Source organism: Mirounga angustirostris, unplaced genomic scaffold (assembly GCF_029215605.1).
Source record: "Mirounga angustirostris isolate CCGP_5_RB_7025 unplaced genomic scaffold, mMirAng1.0.hap1 SCAF_12, whole genome shotgun sequence".
Taxonomy (NCBI): domain Eukaryota; kingdom Metazoa; phylum Chordata; class Mammalia; order Carnivora; family Phocidae; genus Mirounga; species Mirounga angustirostris.
Window position 1 is genome coordinate 20,144,972 of NW_026991720.1, and position 19,509 is coordinate 20,164,480.

Consider the following 19,509-nt stretch of genomic DNA (forward strand, 5'->3'; position numbering starts at 1 on the left):
TTGCTTTCCCTCCTCCCCTTGTTCACCCCTTCATGGAAGTGCCCACCAGCCCCAAACATTCAAAAGACAGACAGCAGGTGGAGAGAGAAGAGGATGCCAGGGATTCAGAGAGCTACGTAATAATGTAATAAGGACTCCTGGGAGCTGCTTGAGCGGCACGGTGCTTGTAATCCTGTTTCCTGGGAGAGGGATTTGAGGTGCCAGGAAAGCACATGGTGTGTGGCATTTTGAGAGTGGAGTTGGGAGGCCCTGGGACAGATGTCTGCCCTTGCCATTAAAAATGGCAATCCTAAAACATCTGAAAGGCAGCACGGGAACGAGCCTTTTTTGAGGGCTCAATGTACATCCAAACCTATGCTAAGTGCTTTGTATGCATTCTATTCTTCGAAAAATATTTCCAAGCTGTTTTTTTTTTTCTTAAAAATTGTAAATTTTTGAGCAATACTGATATATGTACATTTATTTATTCATAAGTTATATATTTTTGCTATTATGTATTATGTATAATATATGAACAACTGTATATATTTTAAAAGAACAAGAAAAAGAAATAGAAGTTATGATACTTTTCCCTTGAATTTCCGTAGAGTCTTTTTTTTTTTTTAAAGATTTTATTTATTTATTTGACAGAGAGAGATACAGCGAGAGAAGGAACACAAGCAGGGGGAGTGGGAGAGGGAGAAGCAGGCTTCCCGCTGAGCAGGGAGCCCGATGCGGGGCTTGATCCCAGGACCCTGGGATCATGACCTGAGCCGAAGGCAGACGCTTAACGACTGAGCCACCCAGGCGCCCCAAATCTCCGTAGAGTCTTAGGGATACCCTAGGTACTCACAACCCACTCTTGACAATTTCTGCTCCTCACAGCTATGGTTGAGAGATTGTTTTAGTAGCTGAGCTTGTTTAGTATTTGCTCAGAGCTGGGATCGTAACTCATATCTTCTGACTCTAGATCCAAAGTCTTTCCATTACACCGCATCCCTTCCTTCTCTCCTCCTATCCTCTTGTGGGCTCAGATGAACAGCCCTGCATTCCAAGGGCCCACTATTCCCTCCTTTTTCTGTTCCAAATCTCTCCATGTTGATCCAATCTGCAGTGGATGACTCTTTGAATCTTGATCAGTCCAAATCAGTGCCAGTGATCCCATTCCTCTTTGCTAGACACTCATTTTCCCAGCTTCCCTTGCAGCTTGGAGTGCCCATGTGACCCAGTTCTAGTCAATCAGACATGCGTGAGTGTTCTGAGCGATTTCACCTGCTGTTAGAAGGGAGAGCCACTCTAGAAGAGCCCCCAGCACTTCTCATGGGTCTTAAATATGATTATGTGAGGGGATGCTTGGAGCTGATTTTTGCCATGAGGGAATGAGTCTCGGGGCAAAAAGCCAACTTGCTAAAGATGAGACACCCACAAAGCAAAAAGAGACTGGCTCCTTGGTAACCTCACTGAGTCCCTGCACTGGACCAGGAACCACTTACCCCTAGGCTGCTCCTGTGAGATATTAAATGTCTTCACTGCTTAAATAGCTAGATGGATATTTTGTTACTTACAGACACAGTCTCCTCCATTCTACAATTCTGATCAGTATCTTCCATCCTCAATTCATCAATTTGTCAGTTTCTTTCTGCTCTTCAATTCACATGTTAACTTTTTGGAAACCAGGCTTGATTCATATAGTATAAGAAGTCACATGACCCAAACCTCTTTTTAGACTATGTGCTATTTTCCTGACTCTTTACTGTTTTATCTTTTCCAGTTGTATTACTATGTGTGTGTTAGTATGTTTATAATGGCATGTTCTTTATCTTTCTCTTGGACAATTCTGCCCACATTCACCCTCTCATGGTTCCCAAAGCTTGTCTTCTTTGGAAGCAAGTTTTACTCTTTTGCTATGACCCACTTCAGGGCCCTTGTACTGGCTGCTTCCTCTGCCCACATCTTCACCTAGCTGGTTCCTTTTTGTCCTTCAAGCCTCAGTTCAGATGTTACCACCTTGGAGAAGTCTTTCCTAACCTGTGTACCTTCACCCCCTGCAGTACTATGTTCTAATTTTCTTCATAAAACTAACCACTACCTGAAATTATCTTGTTCATTCATTCAACTTGTTCCTTCTTGTCTCCGTCCACAGGGCACAAGAATAGAGAGCCAGTCTGACTTGAGCTCCATTGTATCCCCAGCACCTAGAAGTTGGCACCTAGTAGGAGATCAGAATATATTCATATAACAAATGAATAAAAGAAAGAATGAATTGTAAGCTCCTTGGTATCTATTAGATTGGATGCTGCTTAATTCATGAATCACTGAATAAAGCCAATAAGATCTTTAAAGTTAAAAAAAAGAAAAAGGAAAGAATGAATGGTACCTGCTCATCTGAGTCCTTGGTTTTATCCCCCAGAGGAATATTTCAGTATTTATGAAATAGGGGTGCTTAAAAATAAAGCAATCAGCAACTCTATACGTATAAAGTGCTATATAAATATTGTACCATCATGAACTTTCCATAATTTAAAATCCTAACTTAGAAGAACATATATTAGTGTTGTTATTATTTCTCATTTAGATGAGCCTTCTTTTAAAAATATTGTAACAGCAGAGATACTTTTATTTTAAAAAAAGAAATAGTTGTAATTTGAATATGATGTTATGATCAGAATCAAGGATAATTGCTTTCTGAATTGAATGACACTCTCTCCCTTCCAATCTCACACTACGTGGTGAAGACTTTTATCTTAGCGTTGATAATATATTAGTGCACTTCTTTGTTGACTGTGTTGTTCTCCATTCACCTGAAAACCCCTAAGGGTAGGGACTGTGCCTGAAACAGCTTTGATCCGTAGCCCAGTGACATATGGTAGGCATAAGTGTTTTTTGAATGGATAATTTTAAACATGATATGAGTTACACAAAGTATCCCCTTGGCATATTTCACTCTCCAATTACAGTGAAATTAAAAAAAAAAAGAAACCTTTATAGTTCCACAAAAATCTGTAATATCTGTTTTGATCTTTGGGAGATATCTTCATCATTATTATGATTATCATTTCACTCTTCCTTTCTTAAGATGTATTCTCTCTTTATGTAGTATTTATGCCTGAGTAAGCATGAAGAATCAGGAAGGGATGACCATACCTGAAAGGTGTTGATGAAAATACTGGAGGGAAAGAGATGGGATGCTTCCATTTTATTTGCAGAAGGAAATGATGAGGCTATCAATAATACTGATCGCAATATGGGAGTAAGGAATCACTCCCTTAATTAGGAATGGCAAAGGGACATTTAGGCTGGAAATTTGGAACTCTTGCAGAAGGAGCAAACACATATTCCTTCACAGAGAGGTGCATATGATGATGGAATAATTTCCCCCAGGAGAGAGAGAAGAATGCCATTATTCAGGTCATTTCAGACAAACAAAGGGATGAAAGAGCAGTCATTATTTATAGTCTGTCCAGTGTCCACAGTGTAGGTAGATGTAGGACGAAAAGCCTGTCTAGCGCCCAGGTTTACATTCTATGGGACGAGATGACACGAGTTGACATCGAGCCTGTTACCTGTGATCTTTCTGAGACACTGGGACCCCTGGCCTGGTTTTTAGGCCCTTAGGGGCTGTGGGGAGCTTCTGAGGCTAAATCGGTAGGGATAGAGGGATGGAAAGAACCCCCATCGACGTAGGGAGAGGATGCCTAGTAGGAAGAAGGACAAAAGTGATCCGAGCACACAAAAGGAAAGACTGAGGACTCAGGGGAAGATGTGAAACCCAAAGGGAAACAGTGAAAATCCAGAAGGCTGAATTATATGAAGCTTCACTGGACAAATGATAAGGTTCCACATATGCCTGCGCTGGGCAAGAGAGAGTATATCTGGTGAAGGAGGTGTACAGGACAGAGCAAGGAAGAGGCAGAGCTTAATGTAGTTCTGTGTCTCCTCATTCTTTTCATCCCACTCTTTGACTTGACTCTATTTCTGACTTCATCCTTGACTTACTTCCCTGCTGTTGGTCTTGAGTGGGACATTATCTTCCCTAGATATTTCTCCAAATGCATTACAGTTCAATCCAGTAACTATTTACTGGGTCAACACAAAGCCCATGGTGTGGAGGATTCAGCAACAAGCACGTAACAACTAAAACCTCAGACCCTCGAAGACATCAGAGGTCTTTTCATCCAAACTCCAGTCTTCACCTAAGTATTAGCACCTTGTTCTCCAAGTGATGGAGAACTCACTACCACCCAAGGAAATCTGTTCTGTCTTTCAAGATATCCATTAGGAAGATATTCTTTATATTGGGCCAAAATATCTCTGCGTAAGATCCATTCCATTCATCGATCCTACCTCAATATCTTGAAGTTACATAGAGCTAACACAGCAACTCTTCCTTTTAACAGCCCTTCAAATATTTGAAGCTGTTATATTCCCTTGAGTCTTACTTTCCTGAAGCTGAACATCACTGATTCCTTTGAATGTTCCAAATATAACAGGGTTTTAAGTTCCTTTTGGGCTTGGCCACCCTTTCTTGAATGTGGTCAAATTTTTCTTAAAGCGCAGGGCCTGGAACTATATACAATAATCTGGGTATAGTTTAGCTATCTCAAAGTAGAGCAGGACTATCACTGCATGTTCTTTGGGACTCTGTCCTTTATTCATAGAGCTTCTAAGTTCATTGGCTTTGGCAGCATCTCACCATTGATTCACATTGGTAACCTATTGTCAACTTTAGCTCCAACTTGAAAAAAAATGTGGTCACACTTCCTCAATCCTGTATTTACAAAGTTCTTTCTATGCTTATCTATAGGACCTTGGTTGTATCCATGTTACACTTCATTTTGTTGAAATTTCTCCATAATTTTAGCACACAAAGTTACTTTTGAATACAGACAGTATATTCTGTGCTGCTGAGCTTTGATCATACACTTGTCGCCTGAATAAAACAGGTTCTTCTTGATTCTGCATTAAGAACCATGGCACCAAATAAATGCAAAATATCCCAAATAAAGGCAAAATCAACCCTTTCAAACCATGGAAAAATCACAAAGTTCTATACTGATGGTCTTTTGAGGAGGCATCAAAAGAAAGAATTACATCATATACTCTGAAAGACTTTCTAAAACCCCCTCTTTTTATGACTGATGCTCATGTGCCTCAGGAGTCCCCATCATCATAGCCTTCCTCCTAACCAGCAGCTCTCATCTTCACCAACCACCCCTGCCTGCCCCGCCCCCCCGCCCCCCGCAGGCTGCTGCTTTTTTTTTTTTCTCATTACCAAATCCTTCTTCTTTCTAGAGCACTCCATGTATTTTCAAATGTTAATCAGCTAAACTTCTCTTACCTCTTCCATTCCTCAGCATGGTGCCCTAGGTTAACACCAAAATGCCTTATTAAAGCACAAAAATGCCCAATATTAAGCAAAAGTTTCTTTCTCCTTTAGAAAGGAGGAGGATTATAAATACATACTTATATTTAATATTTTTCTTTTATTGCAGTCATGGACACATTTGATGACCATGTCTCCTGTGTCCCTATCCAAGTTATTAGTAAATCCGTTGAACAGGATTAGTTGGAGAACAGAGCTCTGATACCAATCCTGAGAAATCCTTCCTGCAGGTTATCTTGATGAACTAATGAACATCTTCAGGGGTTAACCATTCGGTCAGTTAATCCATTCAGCCCACATTGTCCCATGATCTAAGGATTTTATTAAAGAGTCTATCAAGCGCCTTGACGCAATTTAGTTACTCTCTCTTGTGTTTGATCTAAAAAATCTCAGCACCTCACTGAGTTAGGGAGCAAGAACAGCCTGAGAGGGTTTGTTCTTTGAGATCCCAAACTTATTCCTGGTGATCACTCTATCACTCTCTAAATAATCACACGTCTACCTTTTACTGAACCAGTGGTCAACATCTGGGCCAAGCTCATTTGTTTATATTTTTCAGAACTTACCTTATTTTCATCTTTCACAAAACTGGAATGGCATTTGCCTGTTTAATCCTTCTTTACCTCTCACTATATAGTTCCTGATAAGATTAATAACTCACTATGGAGCATTCCTGTTAATATCTAAATCCCAGCATCATCGTAATTTTAGCCTGTACCGCATCTGGGTGTTAGTTTTCATGAGTTTACTGATCCCAGTGTAGAAGAATATTGCCTTTGACTTGATCAAAAGTTAGTTGCTTTATCCCAGAAAGGATGTTCTGGATCATTCCTGGAATCTCTCTCTGATCAATTAGGGCCAAAGAAATCCTCAGGCCAAGAAGGACACTGGCTGATCTCTAGGAGATGAGAGAGAAGGACGCATCTGGGATGTGTACCCCGTCGTGCCTGGCAGACAGGCTGCTGTGTGACCTCCATGGCAGCCCCCCAAAGAGGAGCAAGATGGAGCAGATAGTTGGAAACTGGAACAAAGGCAAGCTTGACTATGATACAGATGGGATGGAGGAGTGGTTGGCTGGATTCAGGAAGAGAGAGAGTAGAGGACTAGAGGCGTGATGAAGATGCTTTTAGCAGCAGTATTTTTTGTTCCTTTTTAACTAGCTTTTTAAAAAAATGGAGAACGCAGTACTTGCACATGGTAAAATGTCAGAAAGAACAAAGGATGTACAGTAAAACAATAAAATATATATCACTCTGGCTCCCACTCTGAGGTTTCCGCTGGTAACTTCCAAAATGTTCTATGTATATATATAAGCCTATATAGATATGTACATACTATTCAGTATGTTAAAAATATGCAAATATGTATACAAATACTCTGCTCTCTCCTTTTTTTTTTTTTCAGAGCCTAGATTACATAGATTTACTTCATTTGTTTAAGATCTACACCGTGTTCTATTACATGGGTGTACCATAATTTTAACAGTAGTGCTTGGAGGGAATGAAAATAGAATTGTTGCCAAACACAGGGTATTAATCTTAAATTTGAAGCAGAGGCAGTAAACGACAGATGTTAACAGGCTTACGCTTCAGATACCTATATAACCTGAGAAATGTCACTTCAATGTCCCTTGCCTCAGTTTGCCTACCAGGAAAGGGAAATCACTTCCCTTCTTGATTTTAGTGTCAAAAAATATGAGTCAAATCTCCTTAAACACAGGATTTAGGAAAAACAGCTACTAGAAAGGGTATGTATTAAATTTTTCTTATCATCTAGAGGTGGGATGGGGGCAGAAGGCAACCCTCACTCTGGCTACAGCTACGCTAAATTGAGCTGCCGTTGGTGGTGTGTTTGCTGGGTGACTGGGAACAGTCAGCTGAGTAACTAGGCAGGCCTCATCTGGGCTGACCCACCTTATCTTGGCCTGTCACTGGCCCTGCCCAGGGGAGTACTGGGAAGTGTTTAACCACTGGGTCCCCACAAAAATAAGAGCCCTGGTGTGTAGTGTTGAGTCCTATGGTGTAAATATTTCCCCCATGGCTGATTTCTGGCTATCAGTATGCTGTGCCAGAATGCAGAGTTGGGGAGAGGGGCACACAGTTGGCTCTCCCCAGTTCATAAGCTACTGCATACCACTGTGGCCTTGGGGCTCAGAGGGGACCTCCCAAGGGACACCCAACATTTGTAAAGCCTACAGTCAACAGGGGTGCCCTGGGAGGAAGCCCTTTAAAAACAGAGGAAGGAGAATGGGGCCAGAGGGAGACATGGGGTCAGGTTCCAGAGTCCTAGAGGGAGATGTTTAAGAGGAAAGAGGTCACCCTGGGCCCATGCACCATCTCTGGAAACTCCCTGAGACTGTCTGTGGGTCTCTTGCTACTCTGACTTAGCATAGGAACCTCTGCTGTTCTTATTCTTCCCCGTTGCTTCTTTCCTCTCTCCCTTTCTTCCTGCCCCTTGTGCATGCCTTGGCCTTGCTGACAACCCTTTGGCACTGCTTGGTTCTCCAGAAGCCACTAACGGTTGAGGAGACCCCTGAAGCCCAAGAGAAGGTGACAGGACAGAGTCTTCACGGGACACTCTGTGGAGGGAAATTGCACTGTGAGCTTCCAGCCACTTCTGGTTTCCAGCCTCTTCTTGCTGTGATGCAGAAGAGTCCCTGGACTTCCCTCCTGCCCTGCAGTGTGGTAAGGGTCATGGTCAAGGGTAGGGAGCTCTTTCAGCACCATAGGGGCTGGTGCTCACACTGGAGTCCACACAATCTGACCTCCAAGAGGCTCTTGTGAAGGCAGATGCCAGACAGCTTGTTAAAAAGAACAGGGTCCCCTGCCACTTTGCCCTTCCGTGTTGTGTGTCTCTGAGGCTGACCCTCTAGAGCTGACTACACCCAACTTCAGGTAAGTGCTAGACTGGAGCATTCTGTTTCCAGCGCCCTGGCTGGGTTTTCTCATTTTCACTTAACGCGTTGAGATACGCTAAGAGGCTTGATGCAGGAGCCCTGAAGGGACTTCCCAGCAGGGTACTTACTGGTGGCCAGTCCCGCCCAGTAGGGTCGGCATCATGGACCAAGCATGTCCGCCTCTGCCCTTTTTATTCTAAAGCCGAGTGGGCTCAAATAATAAGAGTAAGAGGCTAATGAGGCCAAGGTCAGGGGAAGGATTCCCTCTCTGTAAGTCACTGTGTTAGTCATCTGTGGCTTCGTAACAGAGCACCTTCAACAACATCTTTTCTCTGCTCCACAATGTCTGGGACCTCAGTTGGAAAACTCAAAACTAGAATGATCTGAAGGCTTGAGTGGGACTAGAGAATCCTCTTCCAAGGTGGCTTGCTCTTGGGATGTCAAGCTGTGCTGGTGGCTGGCAGGAAACTTTGGTTCCTTTCCAAAGGCTGCTCGAGGGTCCTCACCACACAGCGGCTCACTTGCCCCAGAGTGAGTGATGCAAAAGACCAAGCTGGAGGCTGCCATGTCTCTTATGACCTAGCTTGGAAATCACACATGGTCTCTTCTTGGCTACCTAAGTCAGCTCTGATTCATGGTAGGTGGGAGGGGACTGGCAAGGATCATTAGGGCCATTTTAGAGGCTGGCTGTCCCCATTTAGGAGATGATACTTAGACCACTTGGCAATCATCTTGGAAATGTATGTTACCAGACAAGAGTGTTCAAACCATCAGCACAAACCCATCTTCATTACAAGGAAAATGACTTCAGGCCTTTGTGCTCTTTGTACCCTTGTCAGAGGGGCCAAGCACCTCACTTAAGCTACTTGGCGAGTGAACTAGGCAGAGGCAAGATGGAACCATCATGTGGGAGCCGTGAATTGTATCTGGTCTTTGGAATTCAGGCACACTGTAGGATCTCATGCCTCTTGAGACTGAAGTGTTTACATTTACTTGTTGAGCAAGATATGGAACGGGCCAGAGCTGGGGCTCTGCTATTTCTGGCTAATGAAGTTAGGTCACATCCCCTCCCTCCCCCATCCCCCCTGTACCCCCACTCTACTCCCACCACTGCATCCTCTAACTTGTAGTTCTTACAGTTGAATATACAAGTTTATGTGTTAGCTGAAAGAGAAGGAAGAATTCTGGAGAGGGGTGGTAGGTGAAGGGGTCTGGGGAGGCAGGGGAGGAAGACTTGGACCATGGGAGCTGCTTTAGGGCCCAGATGACCAAGATCCACACAGTGTGTAAGGGGCGGTGGGGGCGGGCATCCTTGCTGTCTTGGTACCAGCCCCCTGGCGTGGCCTGGGAAGCCACAGCAGGGTCTGGCCATGTCCAGCAGTATATGTGGGCAGAGACGATGAGAGTGATGTCCTTCCCTCAAAGGGCTTATAGGCAGTAGACTTCAGTGATGTGGCCCATGGAGAATAACATGATCAGACTGGCTCCTAAGCACAACCACCATGGTGGGCGGGAGGGTGTCTCTGTGACATAATGAGGGGAGAGAGGGAGGGGACTGTCAGTAGAAGCCAGGTCTGTGTGAGCAGGGGTTAGGCTGGGATTTAGGTGTTAACATGTCTGTGTCTTTGCTAGGACCCACAGGCTCGGGAAGCCTGGGACAGTCTGGGTCTACTGACAATACAGCCTGGTACCAAGTTCAAGCTACAATTAGGGACTGTGGTGACTCACGGATGCTCCTTCCCCACCCTCCTCCAAGGACACTCATTTCTCTGTCTTTTTTTTACTGTTCTATGGCTGGGAGTCTCAAAAATAGAACCCTTGGGTTGAAAGCTTACTTAACCCCTTAGGAATCGGAGGAAAGAATAAGTTTGGTTCAATGGACTGAGAATCTAGAGAGCAGCTGTTAGACCTCCAAGTCGTAGCTTTCTAGGATGTGGATTGAAGGTTGCTGGAGTGCACAGTGGACATCTGGTGACACACCCAGGAAGCAAGGGGCAGTGGGGAGTTGGGGCCCTTCCTGCTGTCTGCAACACATCCAGCGCCCTGTGGCTGGGGATGGCTCCCTTTCCTCCCAGTCTCTGCAGCGAGATAGAATAATGTTGATATTTCTACTCTCCTGCAGGTGGCGCCACAATTTAGGTTTTTAAGCCGCCGACTGCCTGTGGTTTTCATCCAGCGCACTGTGCACTACAAAAACCCAGCCATGGGGCCAGCTCCTGGGGGAAAAAAATTTCTCTGTAGCACCACCGGGCTCTGGTGATTTATTTAACAAGCAAATCTGGCTTTTGTCAACTTAAATAGCAGTTCTGTTCCTAGACTAATAAAATGGTGGTAGCTAAGTGAGGGAAAACTTAAGGATTTCTTCTCTCTCCTATTAAATCTGGCCCTTTTCTTCAGCTGTGGGAGATGAGCCAATACTTTTCTCCTCAAGCCCCTCAATAAACCACAACCAAATTGCCATAAAAAATCACCTCCTTAGGAGATAGGACTTTATGAAGCAGTGTGACATTTCACTTCTCCCTCTTGTGGCCATGGGGCCAGGCAATGACTACCCAGTTCCTCACCAGCCTGGGGTGGAAGGGGTGACTTACAGATCTGATGTCAGCCGGAGAGAAAGCTTGGTTCCCTCTTCACCCCTCACCAGCTGTCAGGGACTTCAGGAGGTGTGAGAGGGAGAAGGGTTTGTAATGAATGCAGAAGCCCATTTTGAACTGTTATTTATAGAGCTTGTCCTTCCCAGCGTGTCTTTTCATAAAGAGGGCTCAAGACAACAGAGGACCTTCCTGCCCCCTTGTATTGTGCCCTATATGTCCTTCTGCAAGGCAATGTTAACTCCTTGGGTGTGTACTGCACTTACTTTAGTGTTTCCAAGTGCACGAATGGATAGCATCTCCTTTGAATGTAACGACCTGCAAGGGTAAGTTGGGCAGGTAAGAATGTGAGATCTCCAAATTATAGAGTCCGTGGGTGGCAGTGCTAGGTCTAGGACCCAGGTCTTCACGCTTCCAGTGTAGAGTCCTACTCATCCCACCCCATCCTACTCTCCAGCCTTGAGAGAGCAAATCCAAGGGGCCATAATGATAATAATAGTAATAATAGTAAAAATCAAGCCCTGCACCATTGCTAATTTGACCCTTCCTGTTCTCCCTTACAATGACATTATAACCACCCCTTTAACATCGCTTCCCCTGTATTACTAACTGGAAGGGGAAGGAGGGAAGGCATTTGGCCACATGGCCCTGTTAACGATGAGAGAATCTGCTGGATCGCCTCACCTGCCCATTGTTGGCTAGCTTTTTGTCACGATCCTTTTCTTTTTCTTTTTTTTTTTTTAAAGATTTTTTATTTATTTATTTGAGACAGAGAGAATGAGATACAGAGAGCATGAGAGGGAGGAGGGTCAGAGGGAGAAGCAGACTCCCTGCCGAGCAGGGAGCCCGATGCGGGACTCGATCCAGGAACTCCAGGATCATGACCTGAGCCGAAGGCAGTCGCTTAACCAACTGAGCCACCCAGGCACCCACGATCCTTTTCTGTCATTTGGTTCTGTTGTTACTCTTCAGGCACCCCATGGCATCCATTTTTCTGAATGAAAATAAATGATACCACACAATAGGCAGTAGATAAAGAATAATAAATATATTTTATTTGCCACCTCTAAAAAAGGTCTTTGACTTCCCATCCATCCATCAGAAAATGACCCTGGGGCTCACCAGCAATATTCATGTGCACACCGCCCCCCCCCACACACACACGAGCACACGGAGGCTACAGGAGGGAAAAATCAGTTGTATTAAAAATACATGTTCGAGTGGCTGAGGATAGAGGCAAAGCTGTTTCCTTGCTTCCCCTCTCTTTCAACATTTTTATGACATACCCTGAAAGCCAAATGGCAAGCAGACATTTGAAAGGCTTGCCTGCCCCCGCCTCCAGCCCCCCTGCTTTTATTGAGCCATATTCTGTAAGTAACCCATTATGGTTTTCCATGTGGCTATCTGCGCTGTCACCTCTGGGAAAGGCCTGTGATGGTCCTGTGCAGCAATTTTAGGGAAGATGCCTTGGTGTGGGGCCAGAACCAAGCGAGGACAACCTTACAGGAGCCTGAGCCTGACTGAGCCCCTCCTCATATTTTGCATCCTGGGCACCTCTCCCTAGCCTCAGTCCTGCCTCGAGAGACATTTGGCCCTGGGCTTCCTCCGCCTCGATGCAAGTCCAAGGAGCAGCGGCATTGAGTTATTTTGTTATGTGTTTCTCTGGACTTCCGAAACTAACCTGATATTGCGTGCTTTATCTAGAGTCTGGGATCCAGGGTTTCTGAGAATAGAGGAGCCAGATCAATGTATTAATGCAAGCTAATAAGATAACTCGTTGCTGCTTTCTGGGCCACGCAATACTCAGTGGAGAACCAGAGGCTAAAAGGGCTCCACTCTCTCCCGGAATATCCTCTAACCAAACGAGCAGATGTCTGGTTTCCTCTGCGCTCTGGCGTGGCTCACCTTTTCATTGAGGCACCCACCTTTGAGAGCCAAGCTTCAGCAAGGCGCTATCTAGACGGGCCCTGCCTGGCCTGTGGATGCTGCCCACCCGGGGCTTGTAGAGCTGGTCGGCTCACAGCTCCTTTCAAAGACTCCCCCCGTTGACAACTTGGAGTTCTGTGAAAATATAACCCCTACAGGAAGGTGTAGGGATTTACGCTGTCGTCAATCATTTCCACCTAATGGGAAGAGTCTCCGGAGATGTTTTGATGGGAGGGACAGTAATGGGCAGGAAGTTGACTGCCCCTAGGAAAAGGAAAGTTGTAGAGGAGTCCTGAGGGAGGAGGCAAAAAACCACAGCTCCTTTGGCAGGTCCTCCACGACTGTTGCCCATTGAGAAGGTGCTTTAGGGGTACGAGTGAGGGTCCTGCCCTGGGACTCTGGTGGGGGTGGGGCTGGGGACCAGGGCCTCAAGCATGGAGATGGTACCTAAGTGTGGGAATCTCTTAGCTTCTCCTGCTGCGTGAGGCACCTTCCTAGGCAGAGGTTTCAGAGGTAATGCTACCCACTTCCCATCCCGCATAGTTCCTCTGTGCCAGGCGACTGTCTCAACCACAGCAACGTGGTGATTCCTTTCTTCCGACTTCAGAAAGTGCCCTGATGTTGGCATTGTCTATTTTGCTGTGGTCTAGGTTTCTGAGAAGAGGAGCCAGGTCAGCCTCTCGATATAAACATGAATAGACGAGTCAGGTTACTGAGCAAGCTCTAGGGCACTTGGCCATTCATGCCCTCTCCCCCAGGCCTCCGTCCTTGGGTGCCTTGGTGGGGCGCTGGGGTTCTGATTAGGACTAGGTGCGTGCGCGTGTGTCAGCTCCGAACACCTGAGGGTCCCTCCGACCGGCCGTCAGCGTCCACATCCCGGGGAGGCTGAGTGTTGCCTCCTTCCGCGTGCGCGCCCTGGGCCCGTGTCACCATCTACGCGTCCCTCTCTGCCCCATGTCGCCACCGGCAGGATGGCCGAGGGGACGAGGGGGTGTCGGCCAACGCCCGTGCGGGGCAACGCAGGCGGGGCGGGCGGCGGTGGGCGCGGAGCTCGGGGGAGGCGCCCCCTGCCCCCTCTGCCGGCCGCCCTCCGTCCGTCTAGATGTCAGCCGCGAGCTCCGAGCCAGCCCGAGCGAGCCAGAGAGGGAGCGGCGGCGGGCGGCGGGCGGCGGGCGGCAGGGGAGGGGAGGAGGCGAGGCGAGGAGGGAGGCAGGGAAGCAGGGAGGGCGGGAGGGAGGAGAGGAGGACCCAGAGAGCGCCAGGCAGCTGGAGTTTTTGCAGCGCTTGGCCGGGCTTCAATGCACAGCAGCGGCGAGCCGCGGCGGCAGCAGGCAGCCCGGGAGCTCCGGCGGCGGCCGAGCCAGCGGCGGCCCCGCTCCCTGCCCCCTGCAAACTTTGCGAGCAGCCCGCCCGGGGGGCCGGGGGCGCGCCCGGGAGGCCCGGCTCGGCCCGCGGCCGCGCTCTCCGCCGCCGCCGCCGCCGCAGCCCCGCGCCTCCCCGGGGAGCAGCCGGCGGCTCCCGCGGCCCCCCAGCCCCGGGCCCTCGGCACTGCCCGGCCAGTCCCCCGGCAGGGGCGGGGGCGGGGGCGGGGGCAGCAGCGGCGCGGCCGGCCGCGGGCTGCCGGGGGGCGGCCGCGGCTGCCCAGGGAGGCGCGCAGAGGCGCCGAGAGCGCTCCCCGGCGGGTCCCCAGCGCACTCGCCGCGCCCGGGCAGCGGCCCGACCGGGCGAGCATGGGCGGCGCGGAGTGACGCCGCCGTGCCCGCTTGGCATCAAGGACATTCAGCCCGCGGGGGTGGGGACGAAGGGGGGCAGCCCCCGAGAGCCGCTGCCGCCGCCACGACCGCTCGGGACCCGGGCTAGGTGGAGCAGAGGGGTGCTTGGAATCGATCCACGTTTTCCGACCTTTTTGTTGGACATTCCGCCCGCCTTGGACGCCGCGAGAGGAGCTGTCAAGCCCCGCAGGCTGTGATCTCGCCCTCCGTTTGCCTGGCCTCCTCCCGGCTCCCGGTGCCTCGGTGGAGTATTTGCGTTCGGGGCTGGGGCTGGAGGAGGCAGCCACACGCGCGCACACGCACACGCTCAGAGGAGGACGAGAGGCAGCGGCACAGGCACCATCTGCAGTGTCAATGCGGCGCTCGGGCTGAAGGAGGCAAAAGCGGCGCTTCCAGGTAAGGAGCCGGCGGGCGGGCGGGCGGGCGAGGGCAGGGCGGGCGGAGATGCCCGGCTCGGGCCGGGAGTCCTCGGCTGCCCTGGAGCCAGTCTGCTGCACGCACGCACACACACTCAGGTGCACACACACGAACACACGCCGGCACACGCCGCGCACACGCACCTGCCCATGTCCCACCTGGACACCCGCGTAGGTGCGGCGCGGCGGGAGTAGGCATTGCCCTTGTTCTTTCTCCTCCGCCGATCCCGACTCAGACTTCTCATACCCAGGACTTTCAGGGTGGGATTTGATGTATTACCGCCTCTCCCTCCCACCGCGGGAGGCTGAGGGAGCCGATTTTTCAGTTCCCGGTCCCTGGTATTTCTAGCTGGTTTTCAAAACGGGAGAAGTAATGAGAGCTTTGGGGGGAGACCCACCCAGTGTCATCTCTGCTCCGGGGCCTTTGGACACCCTGGGGTTTTTACGGGCGGCAGACCCACAGATACTCGGACAGATATTCGGAGAGCGTGGTGGCCCAGCGTGCAGGGAGGAGGCCACGGAGGCAGATGGGGCTGCAGTTCTGTAGGGCGGTGCATAGGGAACAGACACTGCGTTTCCCCAGTAAGAGGCAGCACGGAAGCCTTTCTGAAGCGTGGCACTGCTTCCCCGCGAATCGCCGGGATTTCAGGCAGCAAGGGGCTTCAGCATAGCATTGGGGGTGCTGCTGGCCTAAGGTGGGTAAATGGGGGTCAGATCCTCCCCGTAAGAGGTCTGACCCCTTCACATCTGCAGTGTCTCTGCCACAGCCAACCCACAGGGCTTAGGGACACAGGACTTAGGTCTCCCCTTCACCTCTGTCCCCTTCCCTCTACACTGTATGGGAAAGCATGGGGTTGCTTCGCCCCTGCCTCTGGCTAACACCTGTCACATGCCTTTGGAGGTGTGTGTCTGAGAAATCCAACGAGAAGGGGTAGGAGGAGGGTGTAGTGCTGGAAGGGAGGAGGGTCCCCCCCCCTCTCGTGTCCACCTCAGCAGTGCCGCCACCCCCCCACCCCCATAAGGAGACCAGGCATTCTTGGGTTTTCCAGTGTTTCCCCAGAGCCAGGCTGCTCCTGACATTGTAGAGTCACTCTCCAGAAGCCTGGGGTTCACGGTTCTATTTCCCTAAAGCGTTCCCTTTCCTTTCTGCCCAGCTGAGATTTCACAGGCTGCTCATTTTCAAACTTTTTCTGGAGGAGGTAGGACGTAGGAGGTGGCTGGGACTCCAAAAGGGCTTTCTCGCAGTTTCCATTTGAGGGTCAAAGAGCAATTTATTCGGGCTCAGTTGTTGTAGGGAGAAGAACGTGAGATCCAAGTAAAACATTAATTTGGAGTTGCACGTAAATAGATCAGGGTCCTGTCTTTTTCTCTTGCTGTCCCTTTTGTGGTAGCTTGTTGGGCAACCTGGCAAGAAATGGGATGAACTTGTACCCTTTATGCGAGATCATGTGTTCAGAGTGTCCTACAAACTCACCAGTGGGAAAAAGATGTTGGGAGTCTTCCAGAACATGAGGGGAAAGGAGTCAACATTCTTTTGAACAAGGGGCCTCAGTGTTGGGCACAGGATTTGGTTGATTCTGTAAATCCTGAGGATGGGTGCTGAAATAAAGGGCTCGCTCCACACCCCCATCTCTGCTCTTTTCAGACTTTGCCCGCTCCTGCAAAGGTCTCAGCTAGGCTGGGGAGGAGAGGAGCAGCCTCCCCTGGGAGGAGACTGTATTCCTGCTGTGTGCTGCGTGAACTGCCCTTTGATTGATTGGAAAGGGTAGATGGAATAAAACAGAGCTCTCACAATGGGGAGAACCCAGGAGGGGGAAGACACATCATTTTCTTTTTAAGAATGGCGCGTGTGTACACACATCCAGATGTACGCGTGCCTTCTCAAAGAGCCTGGCTCAGCGTGATCGGCTGGTCCAATGTGGGACAGCGGGACCCACCTCGGTCTTCCCGGCTGTGGAAGAACTGGAACATTTCCACGCGCATGCCCTATGAGTGCGTGGACGGGGAGGTCCCGCGGATGCATAGAGGAGCACGTGGTTTTCAAAAGAAATAGTGAGCGCTGGCAACAGTGGGTGGCTCCCAGGTAAACAGTCTCTCTCGGGACCTTGAAGGGGCAAAAGGATGGCGTACAGAGCTTCCTGGAATGCCTGTCTGTCTTCCACACAGACCTCTCTGCTCCCTTCCCTGCTTCCCTCTCTATCTTGTAGCCTGAGGATCCATCATTTTAATGCAAAGCCAGTAGTCATGATGCTAGTTATAAGCTAAACATTTTTAAACATGGGTTCAAAAAATCCCCACACTTTCTGTGCTTAGCATTAGGTACCAATTTGGTTTCTAGGGCAAAGCGGGCATTAATTAACATCTGTGTAAGGCTGGGTGTGCATCATCTAATTTTTTTCCTGGCTCTTGCTGAGCCCTGGAGCATGTCTGGTTGTCACACTCTCTCTCTACCACCCCTCTATGGCCTTCCTTTTAAGTTCTCTAGGGTCTTCACACGCGGAAGGGAGTCGTCCTAGAAAAGCCCCAACCTCGAGCTCTTCTTTTCAGCAGCCCCTTGTGGCTGCGAGGCTGTGCTCTCGGGGTTCTCCCTGGTGAGCCTGGGCTGCCCACGAGCTCTGTTCCTTCTGGCCCAATCTGGTACTCACTTGCGGGCTCGCCTCTGTCCTCCCCAGACTTCCCCCTGGATGCCCACTGATGCCTGCACACATTTCCAGAGGCATCTGAGGCCACCAACTTGTTTCCTTTCTCCTGGGCCCCTCTCCAAGGCTGCTGCTACCGCTCCCTGCAGACAGGGAGCTCTGCAAGGCAGAGTCTGCCTACACTCGGCCTCCCGATCGATCCTCGTAATCACAACAAGGGCTGCTGGGAATCGAGTGGGGGCTTTCTAGGGAGGCAGCCGTCCAGAAGTGGGGAGAGGGCTGAGGGGGCGGGGTGATTAACGGCTCTTAGCTCCTAGTTATCACCAGGCTTTGATGCAAAGAAACTGCCGCCAATCTCTCCCCTCTGAGCCAGCTAGGGGGCATTTCTTAGCTGCTTCTCCCCATCCTCACTAGGAGAAGGCACTACGCAGACAATGCCACCTCAGAGACCTGTTGGAGTGGCTCCGTGATGGGCGGGGTGATCCACGCTGTGATGAGTCTGCAAGGCAGATGTGCTGTTCTCTCCTAGGGTCCCCTCTCCTCTCCTCGTTTGTGTGCAGCGCCGGCAATGTGAATGAAGCCGGTTCAGACCCCGGGGCGAGAACAGGGTTCATTTCCTTCCCCTTGACACCCCCTTCCTGCTTCCCCTGTGCGCCCCCTTCCCCCCACCCTGCAACCTGCTAATTCACCTCTTAGCTTTATGTGCACATCCGACAGCCCATTCGCCCTCAAATTTGTGGCACTCCAAGAAATCAATATAACATGAATTTAACGACAGCTGGATGATTAAGTGTTATTTATATTTAAGAGCGGCATTTTAAAAAGACGTCGCGCTAATAAATCAAATGGCTGTTTGGGAGATGCACATGATTAGGGTAATTGCCCCATAGGCTCCATTGAGCAATGCCTGGCCTATGCAGAGCCCCGCAGACACTACCTCTTTGGAACCTGGCAGCCCCTCTGCTCTGACTCTGACCTCCCACCTGATCCCCTCCATCCGGACTTACTCACTCTTGTCGCACTCCTCACTGCCCAGGCTATGGCATTCCAGTTGTGGCAGGAAGGTGGAGTCAGCAGGGACACTGAACGGGGCTCTGCTGCTAAGTGGTAGGAGATGGGTCTTAAAAGCGAAAGCACACGGGAGGTCCTAATTCCCAGAGCAGAGGCCTTGTTCCAGAAGGAGGAGGCTACTTCTCTGCTTGATATGAAGCAGCTTGGGAGAAAAGCTTCCTCAGTCCCTGCGAAAGTCTGTGCCAGCCCCCAGACCCCTGTGCATATGGTCATGTGTCATCAGCCAACCCAGGGAAGAGGCTGTGTGGACATTAGTATTTGCCCTGGTGAAAGTAGCAGAATGGAAAGGAATAATAATCAGCGATGATGGTGGTGGCTAATATTTATTCTGCACTGACTTGGAGGAGCCATCATTTAAGTGGTTTATGCAGGTTGGCCCATGTTGTCCACGTAACCACCCAGAGAGGCAGTTACTGAATTATTCCCATTTCCTGCATGAGCAAACTGAAGTGCCCAAGGTGAAAGACTTTGTCTAGGATCGTACAGTTGGTGGGTGGTGGAGCCACATCTCAACCCTAAGCAGACTGACCTCCCTCCTTATCACTGTGCTGTCTGCCTCCTTGGGAGATCTGTGAGGAGTGTGTTGCCCCCCCCGGGGACATTTGTGGGAGAGTATGCTGAGGAAGTACAGAATATGTGGTTTCTCCCTGGGACACATCTATGACCCCAGGTGAATCTCTTTTTTCTTTGACTCTCGATTTCCCCATTCAGCAAGGGGGCCTGCCTTATCTTTGACTGTTGGTGAATTGTGAGATTGCATGGATCATTCTAGCAGAGTGCTCAGTTCCTGAGGGTGACTCTTGCCTCTTTGGGCAACTCCCATCTCCCCCTGGGGA

The 19,509-nt window shown here is 49.5% G+C and overlaps 1 protein-coding gene across 1 annotated transcript in view; it reads left to right on the forward strand.

Annotated features, from left to right (window-relative positions):
* Positions 1–14,424: 14,424 nt before the first annotated feature.
* The window catches only part of PLXNA4 (plexin A4), a 422,724-nt gene continuing 417,639 nt past the window's right edge, over positions 14,425–19,509 (forward strand). The window contains exon 1 of the mRNA XM_045864250.3: positions 14,425–14,943. The gene's annotated coding sequence lies outside the window, so the exon portion shown is untranslated. The remainder of the gene's footprint in view (positions 14,944–19,509) is intronic.